The 25,217-nt window shown below is 42.9% G+C and overlaps 1 long non-coding RNA gene across 1 annotated transcript in view; it reads left to right on the top strand.

Moving 5' to 3' along the window:
* Positions 1-24,901, top strand: part of LOC120994920 — a 40,307-nt gene extending 15,406 nt beyond the window's left edge. The window contains exon 2 of the long non-coding RNA XR_005777500.1: positions 24,763-24,901. This is a non-coding gene — a long non-coding RNA (uncharacterized LOC120994920). The remainder of the gene's footprint in view (positions 1-24,762) is intronic.
* The last annotated feature ends 316 nt before the right edge of the window (positions 24,902-25,217 follow it).

Genomic DNA, 25,217 nt, shown 5'->3' with positions numbered 1-25,217 from the left:
GGTTGGGAGACATTTGGATCAGAACCGAAGCCATTTTCGCAAATTCATAAAAACTAGGCCCCACTTAAGCACTCATATCTCACCAACTGATAGTCCAGAAGATTTAAAACTTGCAGGATCTAGAATGCTAGGTATATCCTCCAAGCTTTGTAAAGGGTTTGACTAAGCTGCTTTTGCATTGTGAGATATTTGGATCAGAACCAGAGCAATTTTCCCATTGACAATAATAGAAAAATCTGAAAAATTATGCCCCACTTAAGCACTCATATCTCCCTAGCCAAAGGTCCTAAAAATCTAAAACTTGCAGATATTAGAGAGCAAGGTAGGACCTTTTATGCTGTGTAAATGGTTCTTCTGGGTTCTTTTTGACCTCTGAGAAGTCTGGATCAGAACCAAATCAATTTTCCCATTAACATTAATAGGAAAATCATAAAAACTAGGCCCCACTTAAGTACTCATAACTTACCAACTGATAGTCCGCAAAATCTGAAACTTGCCATACACACACTGTTACTGGAATCTGCCATACACACACTGTTTTCTGATTTAGCACACTGTTGGCTACAGAACACCACAGATTATAGACACTATAGAGGGCCCAGAAGCATTGGAATCTGCAATACAATCTTTTCTGATGTAGTACAGCATTGTATACAGAACACCGCAGATTCTAGATACTCTATTAGGCCCAGATTACTGGAATCTGCCATACACACACTGTTTTCTGAATTAGCACACTGTTGGCTACAGAACGCCACAGATTATAGACACTATAGAGGGCCCAGAAGCATTGGAATCTGCAATACAATCTTTTTTGATGTAGTACAGCATTGTATACAGAACACCGCAGATTCTAGACACTCTATTAGGCCCAGATTACTGGAATCTGCCATACACACACTGTTTTCTGACTTAGCACACTGTTGGCTACAGAACGCCACAGATTATAGACACTATAGAGGGCCCAGAAGCATTGGAATCTGCAATACAATCTTTTTTGATGTAGTACAGCAAGTATACAGAACACCGCAGATTCTAGACACTCTGATAGGCCCAGATTACTGGAATCTGCCATACACACACTGTTTTCTGATTTAGCATACTGTTGGCTACAGAACGCCACAGATTATAGACACTATAGAGGGCCCAGAAGCATTGGAATCTGCAATACAATCTTTTCTGATGTAATACAGCATTGTATACAGAACACCGCAGATTATAGACACTCTATTAGGCCCAGATTACTGGAATCTGCCATACACACACTGTTATCTGATTTAGCACACTGTTGGCTACAGAACGCCACAGATTATAGACACTATAGAGGGCCCAGAAGCATTGGAATCTGCAATACAATCTTCTCTGATGTAGTACAGCATTGTATACAGAACACCGCAGATTCTAAACACTCTATTAGGCCCAGATTACTGGAATCTGCCATACACACACTGTTTTCTGATTTAGCACACTGTTGGCTACAGAACGCCACAGATTATAGACACTATAGAGGGCCCAGAAGCATTGGAATCTGCAATACAATCTTTTCTGATGTAGTACAGCATTGTATACAGAACACTGCAGATTCTAAACACTCTATTAGGCCCAGATTACTGAAATCTGCATAACACACACTATTTTCTGACTTAGCACACTGTTGGCTACAGAACGCCACAGATTATAGACACTATAGAGGGCCCAGAAGCATTGGAATCTGCAATACAATCTTTTCTGATGTAGTACAGCATTGTATACAGAACACCGCAGATTCTAGACACTCTATTAGGCCCAGATTACTGGAATCTGCCATACACACACTGTTTTCTGATTTAGCACACTGTTGGCTACAGAACGCCACAGATTATAGACACTATAGAGGGCCCAGAAGCATTGGAATCTGCAATACAATCTTCTCTAAAGTAGTACAGCATTGTATACAGAACACCGCAGATTCTAGACACTCTATTAGGCCCAGATTACTGGAATCTGCCATACACACACTGTTTTCTGACTTAGCACACTGTTGGCTACAGAACGCCACAGATTATAGACACTATAGAGGGCCCAGAAGCATTGGAATCTGCAATACAATATTCTCTGATGTAGTACAGCATTGTATACAGAACACCGCAGATTCTAAACACTCTATTAGGCCCAGATTACTGGAATCTGCCATACACACACTGTTTTCTGATTTAGCACACTGTTGGCTACAGAACGCCACAGATTATAGACACTATAGAGGGCCCAGAAGCATTGGAATCTGCAATACAATCTTTTCTGATGTAGTACAGCATTGTATACAGAACACCACAGATTATAGACACTCTATTAGGCCCAGATTACTGGAATCTGCCATACACACACTGTTTTCTGATTTAGCACACTGTTGGCTACAGAACGCCACAGATTATAGACACTATAGAGGGCCCAGAAGCATTGGAATCTGCAATACAATCTTCTCTGATGTAGTACAGCATTGTATACAGAACACCGCAGATTCTAAACACTCTATTAGGCCCAGATTACTGGAATCTGCCATACACACACTGTTTTCTGACTTAGCACACTGTTGGCTACAGAACGCCACAGATTATAGACACTATAGAGGGCCCAGAAGCATTGGAATCTGCAATACAATCTTTTCTGATGTAGTACAGCATTGTATACAGAACACTGCAGATTCTAAACACTCTATTAGGCCCAGATTACTGAAATCTGCCATACACACACTATTTTCTGACTTAGCACACTGTTGGCTACAGAACGCCACAGATTATAGACACTATAGAGGGCCCAGAAGCATTGGAATCTGCAATACAATCTTTTCTGATGTAGTACAGCATTGTATACAGAACACCGCAGATTCTAGACACTCTATTAGGCCCAGATTACTGGAATCTGCCATACACACACTGTTTTCTGATTTAGCACACTGTTGGCTACAGAACGCCACAGATTATAGACACTATAGAGGGCCCAGAAGCATTGGAATCTGCAATACAATCTTCTCTAAAGTAGTACAGCATTGTATACAGAACACCGCAGATTCTAGACACTCTATTAGGCCCAGATTACTGGAATCTGCCATACACACACTGTTTTCTGACTTAGCACACTGTTGGCTACAGAACGCCACAGATTATAGACACTATAGAGGGCCCAGAAGCATTGGAATCTGCAATACAATCTTCTCTGATGTAGTACAGCATTGTATACAGAACACCGCAGATTCTAAACACTCTATTAGGCCCAGATTACTGGAATCTGCCATACACACACTGTTTTCTGACTTGGCACACTGTTGGCTACAGAACACCACAGATTATAGACACTATAGAGGGCCCAGAAGCATTGGAATCTGCAATACAATCTTTTCTGATGTAGTACAGCATTGTATACAGAACACCGCAGATTCTAGACACTCTATTAGGCCCAGAGTACTGGAATCTGCCATACATACATAGTGGGGAGATATGAGTTCTTAAGTGGGGCCTAGTTTATTTGCTTTTCTCATTATTGTCAATGGGAAAATAGCTTCAGTTCTGATCCAAATATCTCACAGCACAAAGGCAACCCAGTAAAACCCTTTACACAGCTTGAAGGTCCAACTTAGCCCTCTAAAACCAGCAAGTTTTAGATTTATATATGGGGGGGGGGGGGGGTGTTAATGGTCGTTTTTTATAATATTTTTCTAATAGTCTCTGCATGTTTGTGTCAGTGAAGGGACACTTTGGCTCATCAAACTCTGATGTAGCACAGGTGGGGTTCAATGCATGTCAACGGCAGGTTTAACCCTGGATGCTTCTATGGTGTTTCGATGTTTTACTATACGACTTTGGAAGTCATAGCTGGTACAGTGCTGTTTCTGGAAGTCTCCCAAAAACATGCCAGAGGGTGGGTTGGTTTGGGGTGTAGGGGTACCCTAAAATCTTTAAAGTACTCTGGGCGTCCAGACCTTGACTCAGGGTTGTGATTTTAAGATTGTGGGCGTGCTTAGGTGTCCCCCAGTTTTGGGGGGCTAGGGGAACCCCACTGTTCTGGAAGTGTTCAGCATGCTAAAAACTTCTCAGGTTATGTCTGTGGGGGCTTAATGGTGGTTTTTCTCATGGTCTCTGCATGTTTGAGTGTAAGTGAAGGTAGATTTTAGCTCTCAAACTCTGATGCAGCAGAGGTGGAGTTCAATACAAGTGAATTGAATTTTTAACACAGGATATTTCTATGGAGTGTACATATGTTCCTGTATGACAGGGTTGCCCAAAAGTAGATCTCCGTCTGTTGCAAAACTACAAGTCCCAGCATCCCTTGCAAATAAGATTGTAAAAATCCTAAGACTTACCTTATATGCTCAGTCTAGCAGAGGACGCTGGGAATTGTTGTGTTGCAACAGCTGGACTTCTACTATTTGTGCACCCCTGCTGTATGACTTAAAATTATTACAAGCCTTTATTGAGTAGTCTCAGGTGTGTAACCAAGAAAAGAGAGAGACTATTAGGATCAGAGTGGCTGTGTCTAACTGCATTTGAAAGGCATGCAACACTGGGCCACTAGCTGCAATTTTATGAGGAAGATAAAATAATTTTTAGAGGCCCACATAATGTTTACAGGGGGATCTGTGTCAGTTCTCAAGGCTTTTCTTTTCCAATGGCCTGTAAAAATGTTTGTCAGTTACATATAACAATAGGCCCTGCTGAGAGAGGTGTGAAACTTTGCTTAGCAGACTTGCCAGGTGGGGGCTGCTGTCTGAGCCCAACACACAAACTGCAGGGTAGCAAACTTTGACCCGTTGCCATTCCCGGAGGCAAGGAGGCCCAGGCTTGGTTGGGGTCTCTCCTAGTAGTTATGACCCCACTCTGCAATCCCTGAAAGTCTGGAGTTGGTACCCCTAAAGGAACCTTAGGAAATGTCCACCGAATGTGTGACTTTAGGAAGGGCACTTAGGAAAAAATCTGCCACTGGGGAAAATGATTCTGTATCAATTAATATGCCCCACTGCCATGCTGGAAGAGAGGGTGACTCAGGCTTGTTTAGGGTCTCCTCTAGAAGCCATGACCCCTCTCTGCTACCCCTGAAAGTCTGGGGTCAGTAGCCCCAATGGGGGCCACTCGGCGGGACTTCCAAGGAGGGCTCCTCAGGGAGATTTTCTAATCGGGAATGTCACCCACCTAGTCCGTGGCCACCTTTAATTTTTTTTTTTAACATTGTCGTCTATAGGAAATGAGGCTAAACTCTCACTCCAATATCTAAAGGTAAAGCTAGAGATATCAGCTCAATATTCTAACCCAAAGTAGACCTCCCCTAGACCTCTGCCTACTGGGAGATTTATAGAATTTGTACCTTTGAGAGGGGAGATATGAGTTCTTAAGTGGGGACTAGTTTATTTGCTTTTCTCATTATTGTCAATGGGAAAATAGCTTCAGTTCTGATCCAAATATCTCACAGCACAAAGGCAACCTAGTAAAACCCTTTACACAGCTTAAAGGTCCAACTTAGGGAGATATGAATTCTCAAGCAAGGCCTGTCAGTCCATATCTTTAACAGGGAATTAGTGTGAAGGTCTTAGTCTGCGCCATATATGGAACGGCTATCACCTTCCCACTTTTAGCTAAAAATACAGCAAGATTATCACTGTAATATTGTAGGTAAAAATAAAGATATCTGCTCAATATTTTCACACAATGCAGTACTAACCTAGGTGTCCGCCCAATTGTAGTTTCATAGCATTTGGACTTTGGGTTAAGAATATGTACTGGGTCAAATATGGGGTATTTTAAATGGTCCTCTATGGGCTGCTTTTTCCATTGACATCAATGTAAAAATAGCCCCGGTTCCGATGTAAATTACTCACGGTCCAACAATATTTCTCCTGCATGAAGGTCCAGTCCAGCCTATCATACACCATAAGTTTTAGAACTTTTGGACCATTGGCTGGGGAGATATGAATGCTCAAGCAAGGCCTGTCAGTCCATATCTTTAACAGGGAATTAGTGTGAAGGTCTTAGTCTGCGCCACATATGGAACGGCTATCACCTTCCCACTTTTAGCTAAAAATACAGCAAGATTATCACTGTAATATTGTAGGTAAAAATAAAGATATCTGCTCAATATTTTCACACAATGCAGTACTAACCTAGGTGTCCGCCCAATTGTAGTTTCATAGCATTTGGACTTTGGGTTAAGAATATGTACTGGGTCAAATATGGGGTATTTTAAATGGTCGTCTATGGGCTGCTTTTTCCATTGACATCAATGTAAAAATAGCCCCGGTTCCGATGTAAATTACTCACGGTCCAACAATATTTCTCCAGCATGAAGGTCCAGTCCAGCCTATCATACACCATAAGTTTTAGAACTTTTGGACCATTGGCTGGGGAGATATGAATGCTCAAGCAAGGCCTGTCAGTCCATATCTTTAACAGGGAATTAGTGTGAAGGTCTTAGTCTGCGCCATATATGGAACGGCTATCACCTTCCCACTTTTAGCTAAAAATACAGCAAGATTATCACTGTAATATTGTAGGTAAAAATAAAGACATCTGCTCAATATTTTCACACAATGCAGTACTAACCTAGGTGTCCGCCCAATTGTAGTTTCACAGCATTTGGACTTTGGGTTAAGAATATGTACTGGGTCAAATATGGGGTATTTTAAATGGTCCTCTATGGGCTGCTTTTTCCATTGACATCAATGTAAAAATAGCCCCGGTTCCGATGTAAATTACTCACGGTCCAACAATATTTCTCTAGCATGAAGGTCCAGTCCAGCCTATCATACACCATAAGTTTTAGAACTTTTGGACCATTGGCTGGGGAGATATGAATGCTCAAGCAAGGCCTGTCAGTCCATATCTTTAACAGGGAATTAGTGTGAAGGTCTTAGTCTGCGCCATATATGGAACGGCTATCACCTTCCCACTTTTAGCTAAAAATACAGCAAGATTCTCACTGTAATATTGCAGGTAAAAAAAAAGATATCTGCTCAATATTTTCACACAATGCAGAACTAACCTAGGGGTCCGCCCAATTGTAGTTTCATAGCATTTGGACTTTGGGTTAAGAATATGTACTGGGTCAAATATGGGCTATTTTACATGGTCGTCTATGGGCTACTTTTTCCATTGACATCAATGTAAAAATAGCCCCGGTTCCGATGTAAATTACTCATGGTCCAAATGGATTAGAGAAAGAATATTTCTCCTGCATGAAGGTCCAGTCCAGCCTATCATACACCATAAGTTTTAGAACTTTTGGACCATTGGCTGGGGAGATATGAATGCTCAAGCAAGGCCTGTCAGTCCATATCTTTAACAGGGAATTAGTGTGAAGGTCTTAGTCTGCGCCACATATGGAACGGCTATCACCTTCCCACTTTTAGCTAAAAATACAGCAAGATTATCACTGTAATATTGTAGGTAAAAATAAAGATATCTGCTCAATATTTTCACACAATGCAGTACTAACCTAGGTGTCCGCCCAATTGTAGTTTCATAGCATTTGGACTTTGGGTTAAGAATATGTACTGGGTCAAATATGGGGTATTTTAAATGGTCGTCTATGGGCTGCTTTTTCCATTGACATCAATGTAAAAATAGCCCCGGTTCCGATGTAAATTACTCACGGTCCAACAATATTTCTCCAGCATGAAGGTCCAGTCCAGCCTATCATACACCATAAGTTTTAGAACTTTTGGACCATTGGCTGGGGAGATATGAATGCTCAAGCAAGGCCTGTCAGTCCATATCTTTAACAGGGAATTAGTGTGAAGGTCTTAGTCTGCGCCATATATGGAACGGCTATCACCTTCCCACTTTTAGCTAAAAATACAGCAAGATTCTCACTGTAATATTGCAGGTAAAAAAAAAGATATCTGCTCAATATTTTCACACAATGCAGAACTAACCTAGGGGTCCGCCCAATTGTAGTTTCATAGCATTTGGACTTTGGGTTAAGAATATGTACTGGGTCAAATATGGGCTATTTTACATGGTCGTCTATGGGCTACTTTTTCCATTGACATCAATGTAAAAATAGCCCCGGTTCTGATGTAAATTACTCATGGTCCAAATGGATTAGAGAAAGAATATTTCTCCTGCATGAAGGTCCAGTCCAGCCTATCATACACCATAAGTTTTAGAACTTTTGGACCATTGGCTGGGGAGATATGAATGCTCAAGCAAGGCCTGTCAGTCCATATCTTTAACAGGGAATTAGTGTGAAGGTCTTAGTCTGCGCCACATATGGAACGGCTATCACCTTCCCACTTTTAGCTAAAAATACAGCAAGATTATCACTGTAATATTGTAGGTAAAAATAAAGATATCTGCTCAATATTTTCACACAATGCAGTACTAACCTAGGTGTCCGCCCAATTGTAGTTTCATAGCATTTGGACTTTGGGTTAAGAATATGTACTGGGTCAAATATGGGGTATTTTAAATGGTCGTCTATGGGCTGCTTTTTCCATTGACATCAATGTAAAAATAGCCCCGGTTCCGATGTAAATTACTCACGGTCCAACAATATTTCTCTAGCATGAAGGTCCAGTCCAGCCTATCATACACCATAAGTTTTAGAACTTTTGGACCATTGGCTGGGGAGATATGAATGCTCAAGCAAGGCCTGTCAGTCCATATCTTTAACAGGGAATTAGTGTGAAGGTCTTAGTCTGCGCCATATATGGAACGGCTATCACCTTCCCACTTTTAGCTAAAAATACAGCAAGATTCTCACTGTAATATTGCAGGTAAAAAAAAAGATATCTGCTCAATATTTTCACACAATGCAGAACTAACCTAGGGGTCCGCCCAATTGTAGTTTCATAGCATTTGGACTTTGGGTTAAGAATATGTACTGGGTCAAATATGGGCTATTTTACATGGTCGTCTATGGGCTACTTTTTCCATTGACATCAATGTAAAAATAGCCCCGGTTCCGATGTAAATTACTCATGGTCCAAATGGATTAGAGAAAGAATATTTCTCCTGCATGAAGGTCCAGTCCAGCCTATCATACACCATAAGTTTTAGAACTTTTGGACCATTGGCTGGGGAGATATGAATGCTCAAGCAAGGCCTGTCAGTCCATATCTTTAACAGGGAATTAGTGTGAAGGTCTTAGTCTGCGCCACATATGGAACGGCTATCACCTTCCCACTTTTAGCTAAAAATACAGCAAGATTATCACTGTAATATTGTAGGTAAAAATAAAGATATCTGCTCAATATTTTCACACAATGCAGTACTAACCTAGGTGTCCGCCCAATTGTAGTTTCATAGCATTTGGACTTTGGGTTAAGAATATGTACTGGGTCAAATATGGGGTATTTTAAATGGTCGTCTATGGGCTGCTTTTTCCATTGACATCAATGTAAAAATAGCCCCGGTTCCGATGTAAATTACTCACGGTCCAACAATATTTCTCCAGCATGAAGGTCCAGTCCAGCCTATCATACACCATAAGTTTTAGAACTTTTGGACCATTGGCTGGGGAGATATGAATGCTCAAGCAACGCCTGTCAGTCCATATCTTTAACAGGGAATTAGTGTGAAGGTCTTAGTCTGCGCCATATATGGAACGGCTATCACCTTCCCACTTTTAGCTAAAAATACAGCAAGATTCTCACTGTAATATTGCAGGTAAAAATAGAGATATCTGCTCAATATTTTCACACAATGCTGAACTAACCTAGGGGTCCGCCCAATTGTAGTTTCATAGCATTTGGACTTTGGGTTAAGAATATGTACTGGGTCAAATATGGGCTATTTTACATGGTCGTCTGAGGGCTGCTTTTTCCTTTGACATCAATGTAAAAGTAGCCCCGGTTCCGATGTAAATTACTCACGGTCCAAATGGACTAGAGAAACAATATTTCTCCTGCATGAAGGTCCAGTCCAGCCTATCATACATCATACGTTTTAGAACTTTTGGACCATTGGCTGGGGAGATATGAATGCTCAAGCAAGGCCTGTCAGTCCATATCTTTAACAGGGAATTAGTGTGAAGGTGTTAGTCTGCGCCATATATGGAACGGCTATCACCTTCCCACTTTTAGCTAAAAATACAGCAAGATTCTCACTGTAATATTGCAGGTAAAAATAGAGATATCTGCTCAATATTTTCACACAATGCAGAACTAACCTAGGGGTCCGCCCAATTGTAGTTTCATAGCATTTGGACTTTGGGTTAAGAATATGTACTGGGTCAAATATGGGCTATTTTACATGGTCGTCTATGGGCTGCTTTTTCCATTGACATCAATGTAAAAGTAGCCCCGGTTCCGATGTAAATTACTCACGGTCCAAATGGACTAGAGAAACAATATTTCTCCTGCATGAAGGTCCAGTCCAGCCTATCATACATCATACGTTTTAGAACTTTTGGACCATTGGCTGGGGAGATATGAATGCTCAAGCAAGGCCTGTCAGTCCATATCTTTAACAGGGAATTAGTGTGAAGGTCTTAGTCTGCGCCATATATGGAACGGCTATCACCTTCCCACTTTTAGCTAAAAATACAGCAAGATTATCACTGTAATATTGTAGGTAAAAATAAAGATATCTGCTCAATATTTTCACACAATGCAGTACTAACCTAGGTGTCCGCCCAATTGTAGTTTCATAGCATTTGGACTTTGGGTTAAGAATATGTACTGGGTCAAATATGGGGTATTTTAAATGGTCCTCTATGGGCTGCTTTTTCCATTGACATCAATGTAAAAATAGCCCCGGTTCCGATGTAAATTACTCACGGTCCAACAATATTTCTCCTGCATGAAGGTCCAGTCCAGCCTATCATACACCATAAGTTTTAGAACTTTTGGACCATTGGCTGGGGAGATATGAATGCTCAAGCAAGGCCTGTCAGTCCATATCTTTAACAGGGAATTAGTGTGAAGGTCTTAGTCTGCGCCATATATGGAACGGCTATCACCTTCCCACTTTTAGCTAAAAATACAGCAAGATTCTCACTGTAATATTGCAGGTAAAAAAAAAGATATCTGCTCAATATTTTCACACAATGCAGAACTAACCTAGGGGTCCGCCCAATTGTAGTTTCATAGCATTTGGACTTTGGGTTAAGAATATGTACTGGGTCAAATATGGGCTATTTTACATGGTCGTCTATGGGCTACTTTTTCCATTGACATCAATGTAAAAATAGCCCCGGTTCCGATGTAAATTACTCATGGTCCAAATGGATTAGAGAAAGAATATTTCTCCTGCATGAAGGTCCAGTCCAGCCTATCATACACCATAAGTTTTAGAACTTTTGGACCATTGGCTGGGGAGATATGAATGCTCAAGCAAGGCCTGTCAGTCCATATCTTTAACAGGGAATTAGTGTGAAGGTCTTAGTCTGCGCCACATATGGAACGGCTATCACCTTCCCACTTTTAGCTAAAAATACAGCAAGATTATCACTGTAATATTGTAGGTAAAAATAAAGATATCTGCTCAATATTTTCACACAATGCAGTACTAACCTAGGTGTCCGCCCAATTGTAGTTTCATAGCATTTGGACTTTGGGTTAAGAATATGTACTGGGTCAAATATGGGGTATTTTAAATGGTCCTCTATGGGCTGCTTTTTCCATTGACATCAATGTAAAAATAGCCCCGGTTCCGATGTAAATTACTCACGGTCCAACAATATTTCTCCTGCATGAAGGTCCAGTCCAGCCTATCATACACCATAAGTTTTAGAACTTTTGGACCATTGGCTGGGGAGATATGAATGCTCAAGCAAGGCCTGTCAGTCCATATCTTTAACAGGGAATTAGTGTGAAGGTCTTAGTCTGCGCCATATATGGAACGGCTATCACCTTCCCACTTTTAGCTAAAAATACAGCAAGATTCTCACTGTAATATTGCAGGTAAAAAAAAAGATATCTGCTCAATATTTTCACACAATGCAGAACTAACCTAGGGGTCCGCCCAATTGTAGTTTCATAGCATTTGGACTTTGGGTTAAGAATATGTACTGGGTCAAATATGGGCTATTTTACATGGTCGTCTATGGGCTACTTTTTCCATTGACATCAATGTAAAAATAGCCCCGGTTCCGATGTAAATTACTCATGGTCCAAATGGATTAGAGAAAGAATATTTCTCCTGCATGAAGGTCCTGTCCAGCCTATCATACACCATAAGTTTTAGAAGTTTTGGACCATTGGCTGGGGAGATATGAATGCTCAAGCAAGGCCTGTCAGTCCATATCTTTAACAGGGAATTAGTGTGAAGGTCTTAGTCTGCGCCACATATGGAAAGGCTATCACCTTCCCACTTTTAGCTAAAAATACAGCAAGATTTTCACTGTAATATTGTAGGTAAAAATAGAGATATCTGCTCAATATTTTCACACAATGCAGTACTAACCTAGGTGTCCGCCCAATTGTAGTTTCATAGCATTTGGACTTTGGGTTAAGAATATGTACTGGGTCAAATATGGGGTATTTTAAATGGTCGTCTATGGGCTGCTTTTTCCATTGACATCAATGTAAAAATAGCCCCGGTTCCGATGTAAATTACTCACGGTCCAACAATATTTCTCCAGCATGAAGGTCCAGTCCAGCCTATCATACACCATAAGTTTTAGAACTTTTGGACCATTGGCTGGGGAGATATGAATGCTCAAGCAAGGCCTGTCAGTCCATATCTTTAACAGGGAATTAGTGTGAAGGTCTTAGTCTGCGCCATATATGGAACGGCTATCACCTTCCCACTTTTAGCTAAAAATACAGCAAGATTCTCACTGTAATATTGCAGGTAAAAATAGAGATATCTGCTCAATATTTTCACACAATGCTGAACTAACCTAGGGGTCCGCCCAATTGTAGTTTCATAGCATTTGGACTTTGGGTTAAGAATATGTACTGGGTCAAATATGGGCTATTTTACATGGTCGTCTATGGGCTGCTTTTTCCATTGACATCAATGTAAAAATAGCCCCGGTTCCGATGTAAATTACTCATGGTCCAAATAAACTAGAGAGAGAATATTTCTCCTGCATGAAGGTCCAGTCCAGCCTATCATATACCATAAGTTTTAGAACTTTTGGACCATTGGCTGGGGAGATATGAATGCTCAAGCAAGGCCTGTCAGTCCATATCTTTAACAGGGAATTAGTGTGAAGGTGTTAGTCTGCGCCATATATGGAACGGCTATCACCTTCCCACTTTTAGCTAAAAATACAGCAAGATTCTCACTGTAATATTGCAGGTAAAAATAGAGATATCTGCTCAATATTTTCACACAATGCTGAACTAACCTAGGGGTCCGCCCAATTGTAGTTTCATAGCATTTGGACTTTGGGTTAAGAATATGTACTGGGTCAAATATGGGCTATTTTACATGGTCGTCTGAGGGCTGCTTTTTCCTTTGACATCAATGTAAAAGTAGCCCCGGTTCCGATGTAAATTACTCACGGTCCAAATGGACTAGAGAAACAATATTTCTCCTGCATGAAGGTCCAGTCCAGCGTATCATACATCATAAGTTTTAGAACTTTTGGACCATTGGCTGGGGAGATATGAATGCTCAAGCAAGGCCTGTCAGTCCATATCTTTAACAGGGAATTAGTGTGAAGGTGTTAGTCTGCGCCATATATGGAACGGCTATCACCTTCCCACTTTTAGCTAAAAATACAGCAAGATTCTCACTGTAATATTGCAGGTAAAAATAGAGATATCTGCTCAATATTTTCACACAATGCAGAACTAACCTAGGGGTCCGCCCAATTTTAGTTTCATAGCATTTGGACTTTGGGTTAAGAATATGTACTGGGTCAAATATGGGCTATTTTACATGGTCGTCTATGGGCTGCTTTTTCCATTGACATCAATGTAAAAATAGCCCCGGTTCCGATGTAAATTACTCACGGTCCAACAATATTTCTCCAGCATGAAGGTCCAGTCCAGCCTATCATACACCATAAGTTTTAGAACTTTTGGACCATTGGCTGGGGAGATATGAATGCTCAAGCAAGGCCCGTCAGTCCATATATTTAACAGGGAATTAGTGTGAAGGTGTTAGACTGCGCCATATATGGAACGGCTATCACCTTCCCACTTTTAGCTAAAAATACAGCAAGATTCTCACTGTAATATTGCAGGTAAAAATAGAGATATCTGCTCAATATTTTCACACAATGCAGAACTAACCTAGGGGTCCGCCCAATTGTAGTTTCATAGCATTTGGACTTTGGGTTAAGAATATGTACTGGGTCAAATATGGGCTATTTTACATGGTCGTCTATGGGCTGCTTTTTCCATTGACATCAATGTAAAAATAGCCCCGGTTCCGATGTAAATTACTCACGGTCCAAATGGACTAGAGAAACAATATTTCTCCTGCATGAAGGTCCAGTCCAGCCTATCATATACCATAAGTTTTAGCTAAAAATACAGCAAGATTATCACTGTAATATTGCAGGTAAAAATAGAGAGATCTGCTCAATATTTTCACACAATGCAGAACTATGTATGGCAGATTCAAAAACTTAACACACACGCTACAGTGCAGATCCAAGTCTAATTCTGTGATTAAATGTATACCTGTCACCCAGCGCCTAAAAAATAGGCCTCATATTTATATTCAGCTAAATCTGTCATTACTGGTGTGCCTGTATTAGTGTAATACGGTACCTAAATAGATAGCCAGATAGTGTACGGTGTCTGTAAAAAAAAAAAGGCCTGAATTTTAATTCAATACATTGGCCCGAATAATATTTTTCTTATTGTGGTGAATGGTAACAATGAGGAAAACATCTAGTAAGGTACGCGGACGCGGACGTGGACATGGTCGTGGTGGTGTTAATGGACCCTCTGGTGCTGGGAGAGGACGTGGCCGTTCTGCCACAGCCACACGTTCTAGTGTACCAACTACCTCAGGTCCCAGTAGCCGCCAGAATTTACAGGGATATTTGGTGGGGCCCAATGCCGTTCTAAGGATGGTAAGGCCTGAGCAGGTACAGGATTAGTCAATTGGGTGGCCGACAGTGCATCCAGCATGTTCACATTATCTCCCACCCAGTCTTCTGCAGAAAGCGCACAGATGGCGCATGAAAACCAAGCCTATCAGTCTGTCACATCACCCCCATGCATATCAGGGAAACTGTCTGAGCCTCAGGTTATGCAGCAGTCTCTTATGCTGTTTGAAGACTCTGCTGGCAGGGTTTCCCAAGGGCATCCACCTAGCCCTTCCCCAGGGGTGGAAGAGATAGAATGCACTAACGCACAACCACTTATGTTTCCTGATGATGAGGACATCGGAATACCACCTCAGCACGTCTCTGATGATGACGAAACACAGGTGCCAACTGCTGCGTCTTTCTGCAGTGTGCAGACTGAACAGGAGGTCAGGGATCAAGACTGGGTGGAAGACGATGCAGGGGACGATGAGGTCCTAGACCCCACATAGAATGAAGGTCGTGCCACTGACTTTCACAGTTCAGAGGAAGAGGCAGTGGTGAGACCGAGCCAACAGCGTAGCAAAAGAGGGAGCAGTGGGCAAAATCAGAACACCCGCCGCCAAGAGACTCCGCCTGCTACTGACCGCCGCTATCTGGGACCGAGCACCCCAAAGGCAGCTTCAAGGAGTTCCCAGGCATGGCACTTCTTCAAACAATGTGCTGACGACAAGACCCGAGTGGTTTGCACGCTGTGCCATCAGAGCCTGAAGCGAGGCATTAACGTTCTGAACCTTAGCACAACCTGCATGACCAGGTACCTGCATGCAAAGCATGAACTGCAGTGGAGTAAACACCTTAAAAACAAGGAAGTCACTCAGGTTCCCCCTGCTACCTCTTCTGCTGCTGCCGCCTCGGCCTCTTCTGCTGCTGCCGCCGCCTCGGCCTCTTCCTCCGCCTCTGGAGGGACGTTGGCACTTGCCGCCCAGCAAACATGGGATGTACCACCAACACCACCACCTGCGTCACCAAGCATCTCAACCATGTCACACGGCAGCGTTCAGCTCTCCGTCTCACAAACATTTGAGAGAGAGCGTAAATTCCCACCTAGCCACCCTCGATCCCTGGCCCTGAATGCCAGCATTTCTGAACTACTGGCCTATGAAATGCTGTCATTTAGGCTGGTGGACACAGACAGCTTCAAACAGCTCATGTCGCTTGCTGTCCCACAGTATGTTGTTCCCAGCCGGCACTACTTCTCCAAGAGAGCCGTGCTTTCCCTGCACAACCAAGTATCCGATAAAATCAAGTGTGCACTGCGCAACGCCATCTGTGGCAAGGTCCACCTAACCAAAGATACGTGGACCAGTAAGCACGGCCAGGGACGCTATATCTCCCTAACTGCACACTGGGTAAATGTAGTGGCGGCTGGGCCCCAGGCAGAGAGCTGTTTGGCGCACATCCTTCTGCCGCCAAGGATCGCAGGGCAACATTCTTTGCCTCCTGTCTCCTCCTCCTCCTACTCAGCTTCCTCCTCCTCTTCTTCCACCTGCTCATCCAGTCAGCCACACACCTTCACCACCAACTTCAGCACAGCCCGGGGTAAACGTCAGCAGGCCGTTCTGAAACTCATATGTTTGGAGGACAGGCCCCACACCGCACAAGAGTTGTGGCAGGGTATAGAACAACAGACCGATGAGTGGTTGCTGCCGGTGAGCCTCAAGCCTGGCCTGGTGGTGTGCGATAATGGGCAAAATCTCGTTGCAGCTCTGGCACTAGCCGGTTTGACGCACATCCCTTTACCTGGCGCATGTGCTGAATTTGGTGGTGCAGAAGTCCATTCACAACTACCCCGACATGTCAGAGCTGCTGCATAAAGTGCGAGCCATCTGTTCGGGCTTCCGGCGTTCACACCCTGCCGCTGCTCGCCTGTCTGCGCTACAGCGTAACTTCAGCCTTCCCACTCACCCCCTCATATGCGACGTGCCCACCAGGTGTAACTCCACCTTGCACATGCTGGACAGACTGTGCGAGCAGCAGCAGGCCATAGTGGAGTTTCAGCTGCAGCACGCACGGGTCAGTCGCACTGCGGATCAGCCCCACTTCACCACCAATGACTGGGCCTCCATGCGAGACCTGTGTGCCCTGTTGCGCTGTTTCGAGTACTCCACCAACATGGCCAGTGGCGATGACGCCGTTATCAGCGTGACAATACCACTTCTATGTCTCCTTGAGAAAACACTTAAAACGATGATGGAAGAGGAGGTGGCCCAGGAGGAAGAGGAGGAAGAGGGGTCATTTTTAGCACTTTCAGGCCAGTCTCTTCAAAGTGACTCAGAGGGAGTTTTTTTGCAACAGCAGAGGCCAGGTACAAATGTGGCCAGACAGGGCCCACTACTGGAGGACGAGGAGGACGAGGATGAGGAGGAGGTGGAGGTGGAGGAGGATGAGGATGAAGCATGTTCACAGCGGGGTGGCACCCAATGCAGCTCGGGCCCATCACTGGTGCGTGGCTGGGGGGAAACACAGGACGATGACGATACGCCTCCCACAGAGGACAGCTTGTCCTTACCTCTGGGCAGCCTGGCACACATGAGCGACTACATGCTGCAGTGCCTGCGCAACGACAGCAGAGTTGCCCACATTTTAACGTGTGCGGACTACTGGATCCCCGGTACAAAGACAATGTGCCCACCATACTTCCTACACTGGAGCGTGATAGGAAGATGCGCGAGTACAAGCGCACGTTGGTAGACGCGCTACTGAGAGCATTCCCAAATGTCACAGGGGAACCAGTGGAAGCCCAAGGCGAAGGCAGAGGAGGAGCAAGAGGTTGCTAACGCAGCTGTGTCACGGCCAGCTCCTCTGAGGACAGGGTTAGCATGGCAGAGATGTGGAAAAGTTTTGTCACCACGCCACAGCTAACTGAACCACCACCTGATACGGAACATGTTAGCAGGAGGCAACATTTCAATAACATGGTCGAACAGTAACTGTGCACACCCCTCCACGTACTGACTGATGGTTCGGCCCCATTCAACTTCTGGATCTCCAAATTGTCCACGTGGCCAGAGCTAGCCTTTTATGCCTTGGAGGTGCTGGCTTGCCCGGCGGCCAGCGTTTTGTCTGAACGTGTATTCAGCACGGCAGGGGGCGTCATTACAGACAAACGCAGCCGCCTGTCTACAGCCAATGTGGACAAGCTGACGTTCATAAAAATGAACCAGGCATGGATCCCACAGGACCTGTCCATCCCTTGTGCAGATTAGACATTAACTACCTCCCCTTAACAATATATTATTGTACTCCAGGGCACTTCCTTATTCAATACTATTTTTATTTTCATTTTACCATTATATTGCGGGGCAACCCAAAGTTGAATGAACCTCTCCTCTGTCTGGGTGCCGGGGCCTAAATATGTTACATTGGCCTGTTCCAGTGGTGGGTGACGTGAAGCCTGATTCTCTGCTATGACATAAAGACTGATTCTCTGCTGACATGAAGCCAGATTCTCTGTTACGGGACCTCTCTCCTCCGTCTGGGTGCCGGGGCCTAAATATGTGACAGTGGCCTGTTCCAGTGGTGGGTGACGTGAAGCCTGATTCTCTGCTATGACATGAAAACTGATTCTCTGCTGACATGAAGCCAGATTCTCTGTTACGGGACCTCTCTCCTCTGTCTGGGTGCCGGGGCCTAAATATGTGACAGTGGCCTGTTCCAGTGGTGGGTGACGTGAAGCCTGATTCTCTGCTATGAAATGAAGACTGATTCTCTGCTGACATGAAGCCAGATTCTCTGTTACGGGACCTCTCTCCTCTGTCTGGGTGCCGGGGCCTAAATATGTGACAGTGGCCTGTTCCAGTGGGGGGTGACGTGAAGCCTGATTCTCTGCTATGACATGAAGACTGATTCTGTGCTGACATGAAGCCAGATTCTCTGTTACGGGACCTCTCTCCTCTGTCTGGGTGCCAGGGCCTAAATATGTGACAGTGGCCTGTTCCAGTGGTGGGTGACGTGAAGCCTGATTCTCTGCTATGACATGAAGACTGATTCTCTGCTGACATGAAGCCAGATTCTCTGGAGGTCCCCTCTCTCCTCTGCCTGGGTGCCTGGGCCTAAATATGTGACAGTGGCCTGTTCCAGTGGGGGGTGACGTGAAGCCTGATTCTCTGCTATGACATGAAGACTGATTCTGTGCTGACATGAAGCCAGATTCTCTGTTACGGGACCTCTCTCCTCTGTCTGGGTGCCAGGGCCTAAATATGTGACAGTGGCCTGTTCCAGTGGTGGGTGACGTGAAGCCTGATTCTCTGCTATGACATGAAGACTGATTCTCTGCTGACATGAAGCCTGAATCTCTGTTATGGGACCTCTCTCCTCTGTCTGGGTGCCTGGGCCTAAATATGTGACAGTGGCCTGTTCCAGTGGTGGGTGACATGAAGCCTGATTCTCTGCTATGACATGAAGACTGATTCTCTGCTGACATGAAGCCAGATTCTCTGCTATGGGACCTCTGTCCCATTGATATTGGTTAATTTTTATTTTTTTTATTTTTATTTTAATTCATTTCCTTATCCACATTTGTTTGCAGGGTATTTACCTACATGTTGCTGCCTTTTGCAGCCCTCTAGCTCTTTCCTGGGCTGTTTTACAGCCTTTTTAGTGCCGAAAAGTTCGGGTCCCTATTGACTTCAATGGGGTTCGGGTTAGGGACGAAATTCGGGTCGGGTTCGGATCCCGAACCCGAACATTTCCGGGAAGTTTGGCCGAACTTCTCGAACCCCAACATCCAGGTGTTCGCTCAACTCTAAATTAAAGTCAATGGAGATGGATCCGTTTTCTTTGACACAATAGAATACGGATCCGTCCCCCATTGACTTTCAATGTTGGTCAAGACGGATCCGTCATGGCTATAGAAGACATAATACAACTGGATCCGTTCATGACGGATGCATGCGGTTATATAATTGTAACTGAAGCGTTTTTGCAGATCCATGACGGATGCGCAAAAAACGCTAATGTGAAAGTAGCCTAAGATCATACAACATGACTGCAGTTTCCTATCCAAATTATCAAGGGTGCACAAGAAGCTTGCATCTCTGCTGAAAGTTTGAAACCAGATTTTCAGCCGGGCAGAGAAACATCTCCAGTCAATCTCTGCAGTACTGAAGGGGAAATTGAAAATAAAAGCAGACTTGCAGAGTAAGACTAGATGCCAGAGAATGGAGTCTTGACCCCTGTCCGCAGAAAAATGGGGGAACCCTCAGGTTGATCTGTTTGCACCAGCCAAGAATCGAAGGTGCCAATGTTTTCTTTTACCTAACCTTAGGGGACGGAGGTATAGGGGTAGATACCCTGACCCAGGAATGGAATTTTCAGCTGGGTTACGTATTCGCAGGTTCCAATCCTTTATCTTCAAATGGACAGGCTGCAGTTAGCAGCTTTGATACTGAAAGGCTGATTCTTTAGGCTAGGGGCCTTTTGGATGTAATTAAAACCACGTCGCCCAGTAGAAAGGAAGTCACTTCAAATGTCTATTCTAAGATTTCTAACAGACAGTTGGATGTTTCTCTGGAGAAGTTTTCCGTTCAATTAATCTTACATTTTTTTAGATTGGATTTTGCATCCTAGTATCCTCAAAGTTCACATTTCTGCCCTAAGTGCTTTTATAACGAAAAAAAAAATGCAGATTATATATACAACTCTGGAAAAAATTAAGGGACCACTGCAATATTATCAGTTTCTCTAGTTTTACAATTTATGGGTATGTGTTTGACTAAAATAAGCAGCTTTGTTTTATTCCATAAACTACTGAGAACATTTTCCACATTTCACATTAAAATCTTGTATTATAGAACATTTTTTTTAATTTATTTACTTTTTTTTAGAAAAGGACAAGCGGTCAAAATAACAAGACAGTTACAATAATATCAAAACTCTAATAATGCTTAGAAAAACAGGGTCATATTTATTTTTAAACCACACATAACTAATATTTCAACTTACGTGGAGTCCAGAAACCGATATTTTATGGAATAACCTTGATTTTTTGTTTACTACAGGAGTGGTTTTTATTCTGTTGCTCATATAAGATTTGGTTTAGGTGATCACCTAATCGACACCTCAATAAGTAGAATTATGTGTGCCTGTGATGAAATTCAACAAACACTGTAATTGAATGGATGCCATACATGTGGAAATGCTGATTTAAGAAAAATAATGGAATAATCTTAAAAAAAATTCCAGAGCCGTATAAAAGTTTTTCCCAGAGCAAGGACCCTTCTTTTGTATAAGATTATAGGGTTATGTGTATTTGAGCATTGGTGCTGCAGATGCTCCTAGACTGTCCGAATTCATTAAGACACTTAGGAAGAGCTGGGAAAGGATCACATTTTTTTTGTTCCTGTCCCTCCTTGGTAGAGGGAGGGTCATCTCAGTGTAAGTGCCGTCATGTAGGATTCATGAAAAAGAAATTACCGGTGAGTCTAATTCAGTTTTCAACATCCCTTATCCTTTTGTGTTTGCGGGAAAGAGCTCCCCATCAGAGGTGTCATTCACTGCTCTCCTGTTGACGACATATGCATGCTTGGCTGAACTGAGCATGAATGCGTACGAACAGTCACGAAAAGATAGTTGTCGCCCATACATGGCTAAAGCGTCTCCTTTTGAATACAGCTAAAATGTAGGACTATGACGTTAGGGGCATATTGCTTATGGGATATCTCTACCCCCATTCCAGGGCAATCTCCTAACTCTCACCACAGATGTGATTGAGGACATAAAAGGGAAGGGACACTTCCATAAAATTTGTCAATTTTTTATAATCTACGGTATATGTAGATATTATTTTTGTTTTTTTACAAAAAGAAATGGGTGGATAATTTTCCGGATACACAGTACTTATTTGAAGACACTTCATATTTTCTACTTTCTGTCCTGGCACTTTAACTTCCTCTTTGTTTGGACTTGGCAGACAGTCTCAATTAACTTTTTCCCGCAGACCATATCACCGACTCGAGAGAGCGCGCTGTAATGACTGAATTAGCGCATCACACATTACACTAATTGATGTGGTGCTTTTCTGTAGGCGTCATCTAGGCCTATCAAGAGAGCAATAGAGCTGTCATACCGTTATCCCAATTCTGTGTCTATTGTTGTCATGAGAATTACCCTTCAGATAGCATCTTCCCCTCACAGCAGCAGTAAACTGTCAATGGATTACCCATCTATATAGGAGGTCATATCATTTGTGTTGACAACATGAAAGAAAGAAAGAAAATATTTATATTTACTTTTCATTGCTATAGTAACTGTATTTGTGAGTTATAACCTCTCTTGTGATTCTCAGCTGTGTCATGTGACTAGCACTCTGACTGTTCAAATAACTCAGCATCTTATGTGTTATTATTATTTCCTATTCGCCTTGGTCAAGTCTAGAACTTACCTCCTCATGGAAACTAATTACATTAGTTTGACATGACCGATCCCTTATGAAGCCATGCTGAGACAGCGCTATACACTTATTTTCATTGAGGTACTCCAAGATAGGATCTCTTAGAAAGCCTTTAAACAGTTTACCCACGACAGATGTTAAACTTAATGGCTTATAGTTTTCAGGCTCTCTTATTGACCCCTTTTTGAATATTGCCACCACATTTGCTAAGCGCCAATCCTGTGGACTACTCCCTGTCAGTATAGAGTCCTTAAAGGATATGTCTCCATTGCTGAGAATGAAGCGGGGAAGGGGGTGGCTGGAGGACCCCGGGTTTCTTTGGGTATGGCCACCACCTAGCGCTCTCCCCATAGAGGTCCCACTGAAATGAATGGAGGTCGGCTGCGCATGCGCAGTGCTCCCTCCACCACTTTCAGGGCTCCGTTCTCTGTGTAGGTCCGGATCTCATAGGTGGGACCTGCACCTATCAGACAATGTGGGCATATCCTAGTGATATGTCCCCATTGTCTGAGATGGGAAACCCCTTTAAAAAAACAGAAATAAGGGCCTGTCTATGACATTACTTCTCTTAGGATACAGGGGTGTATGCCATCTTTTAATGGGAAATTTTCTGCATTTCATCTGACAGTTTATTTTCCTCAGTGAATACAGTGAGGAAAAAAAATTGAATAGCTTTGCTTTCTCATCATCTTTCTCTGCGACTCCCCCCTCATCACTCTATAAAGGGCCGACACCTTCAGATTTATGCTTTTTGCCATTTATATAATTTTCTGATTGTAGATTTAATTATTCTATTTTCTGAACATGATTATGGGGGCAGCCATCTTGGCTGAGATGTTCTTAACATTTAGAAAGTATTAAGAAATGTGCTTTACGGCAGCCCCATGGCCATAGACACAGTGGTCAGGAGGGGACCTCATTGACTTCTATGGTAGAGTTTTCTAGACATGCTCTGTAAACTGTGCAGAGGTCATTGTACAAGGAAAGAATATATAAGCTTTGACAATCACCTATTATGTATGGCGGATCCTGTCTTATCTATACAGAGAGGTGATATCATTACAGGCAGGGTATGACAAATAAGCAGATAACTGCAGTGAAATGATCTGTATAGACCAGGGATCAGCAACCTCCGGCACTCCAGCTGTGGTGCAACAACAACTCCAAGCATGCTCCATTTACTTCTGTTGGAGATCTGAGAACAGACAAGCAGTTGTGCATGCTGGGAGTTTCACCACAGCTGGAATACTGGAGGTTGATGATCTCTGGTATAGACCAAGAAGTTGTGCCTATTATTAGGCCTAGTGGCCAGTGCAAAAACTGCAGAAATTAGGGTTTTGCTTAAATATAGATATTGATATGGAAAATTAAAAATAACATAAAAAATTCTTCTAAAATATGTTAAACATAAAAACGTGATTTAAACAATAGGTAACCTTCTAATGACACATTCACTTTAACTGTTCATTTGCATATGGATTAAAAGTATTTTTCCCCAGAAAGAAGCAATAGATCACTAAGGCTTCATTCAAATCTATGCTGAAGTAGTCTGTTTCAGATGAGGAACAGACTACTGAAGTTACTGTATCCGGAACCAGCAGCATTCTGGTATAAATGCCGGTTTTCGGGCAGATAGATACAGCTGCATGTAGAATTTGTCCTGCAGAAAGCCGGTATTTATGCTGGAAAGCTGCCGGATCCCATTATAGTCAATGGGAATTCAACAATGTGCAGTGATATCTTGCAATGTTGGACAGTGAGGGACATTTACTAAAGAGTGAATGTCACAATAGTGGCGTAAAGTTGCAAGTTACGCTGCATGCTAAAAGTTTGCCATAATTTGCTATTCCAAGCGGCAAGAAAAGGAGGTGGGAGGTAGCGGAAGAGGACAGGGCTGCACGCGGCCTGCCGGATTTATTATAACTTACGGCAGAAACTGACGTAAGTTATAGCAGAAGGGTGCGTCAGCCCCTAGCTGGTGTAGACATCATTTTTTTGGGGCACTGAATGCCAGATATGCACCTTATTTATTAAGAGGAATTTGCACATCTCACTCAGGCGTAAATGGGATCAAGATTGGTGTGTGGGAAGGCCCTCAAGTAACTCCTGTAGTCCATTCTTCTGCCGAAACAGACTACTCGATTACTGTTAGTAAAGATGTGAACCTGCCCGAATTGAAAGGTGTCCTTACATTCAGCTGAGCTAGCCCTACAAGGCATTGTGCCTGATTTTACAATGAATTGAGAGACTCCCTTTAAAAGACTTTACACAAGAGAACAACTCTGAGTCCTATAGTTCCAGATGCTCTTCTGAAGGATCATTTAATTATCATCCTTGATAATGGAGGTATCATAACTATATTGTATACTGTATCATGTAATAATTTCTCTTTTCATATTTCTGCCCAGAACAAAGAAGTTCAGTATGTGGATGTTGGTGGGGCCTATGTGGGACCGACTCAAAATCGCATTCTACGCGTAGCAAAAGAGCTAGGTTTAAAAACCTACAAAGTGAATGTGTCACAACGAGTTATCCATCATGTTAGGGTAAGTAATCTTTATGAATGTAGTGTATTAATTTCCTGCACAGAAGCATTCTGGCAGTCAAATGGTGTTTGAATGACCATTACTAGTAAAAGCTGTGTTTGTCAGGACCTAACAGACATTAACAGTATGTCTCAGGATTGCATTATTAATCACGAGTAGAATATTTTTAATACCCCTAGGGATCAAGCAGATTTTGATGGTGACATTTTAGTTTTTCCATCCACTCCTTCCAAGAGCCATAACTTTTTTTTTATGTTTCTGTAGACATATCTGTTTTTTGTGGAACATGAGAGACTACAAAAAAAATCTTTGTGGAG

This window comes from Bufo bufo, chromosome 3 (genome assembly GCF_905171765.1).
Source record: "Bufo bufo chromosome 3, aBufBuf1.1, whole genome shotgun sequence".
Lineage (NCBI taxonomy): Eukaryota > Metazoa > Chordata > Amphibia > Anura > Bufonidae > Bufo > Bufo bufo.
This window is presented reverse-complemented; position numbering and strand designations above follow the sequence as displayed.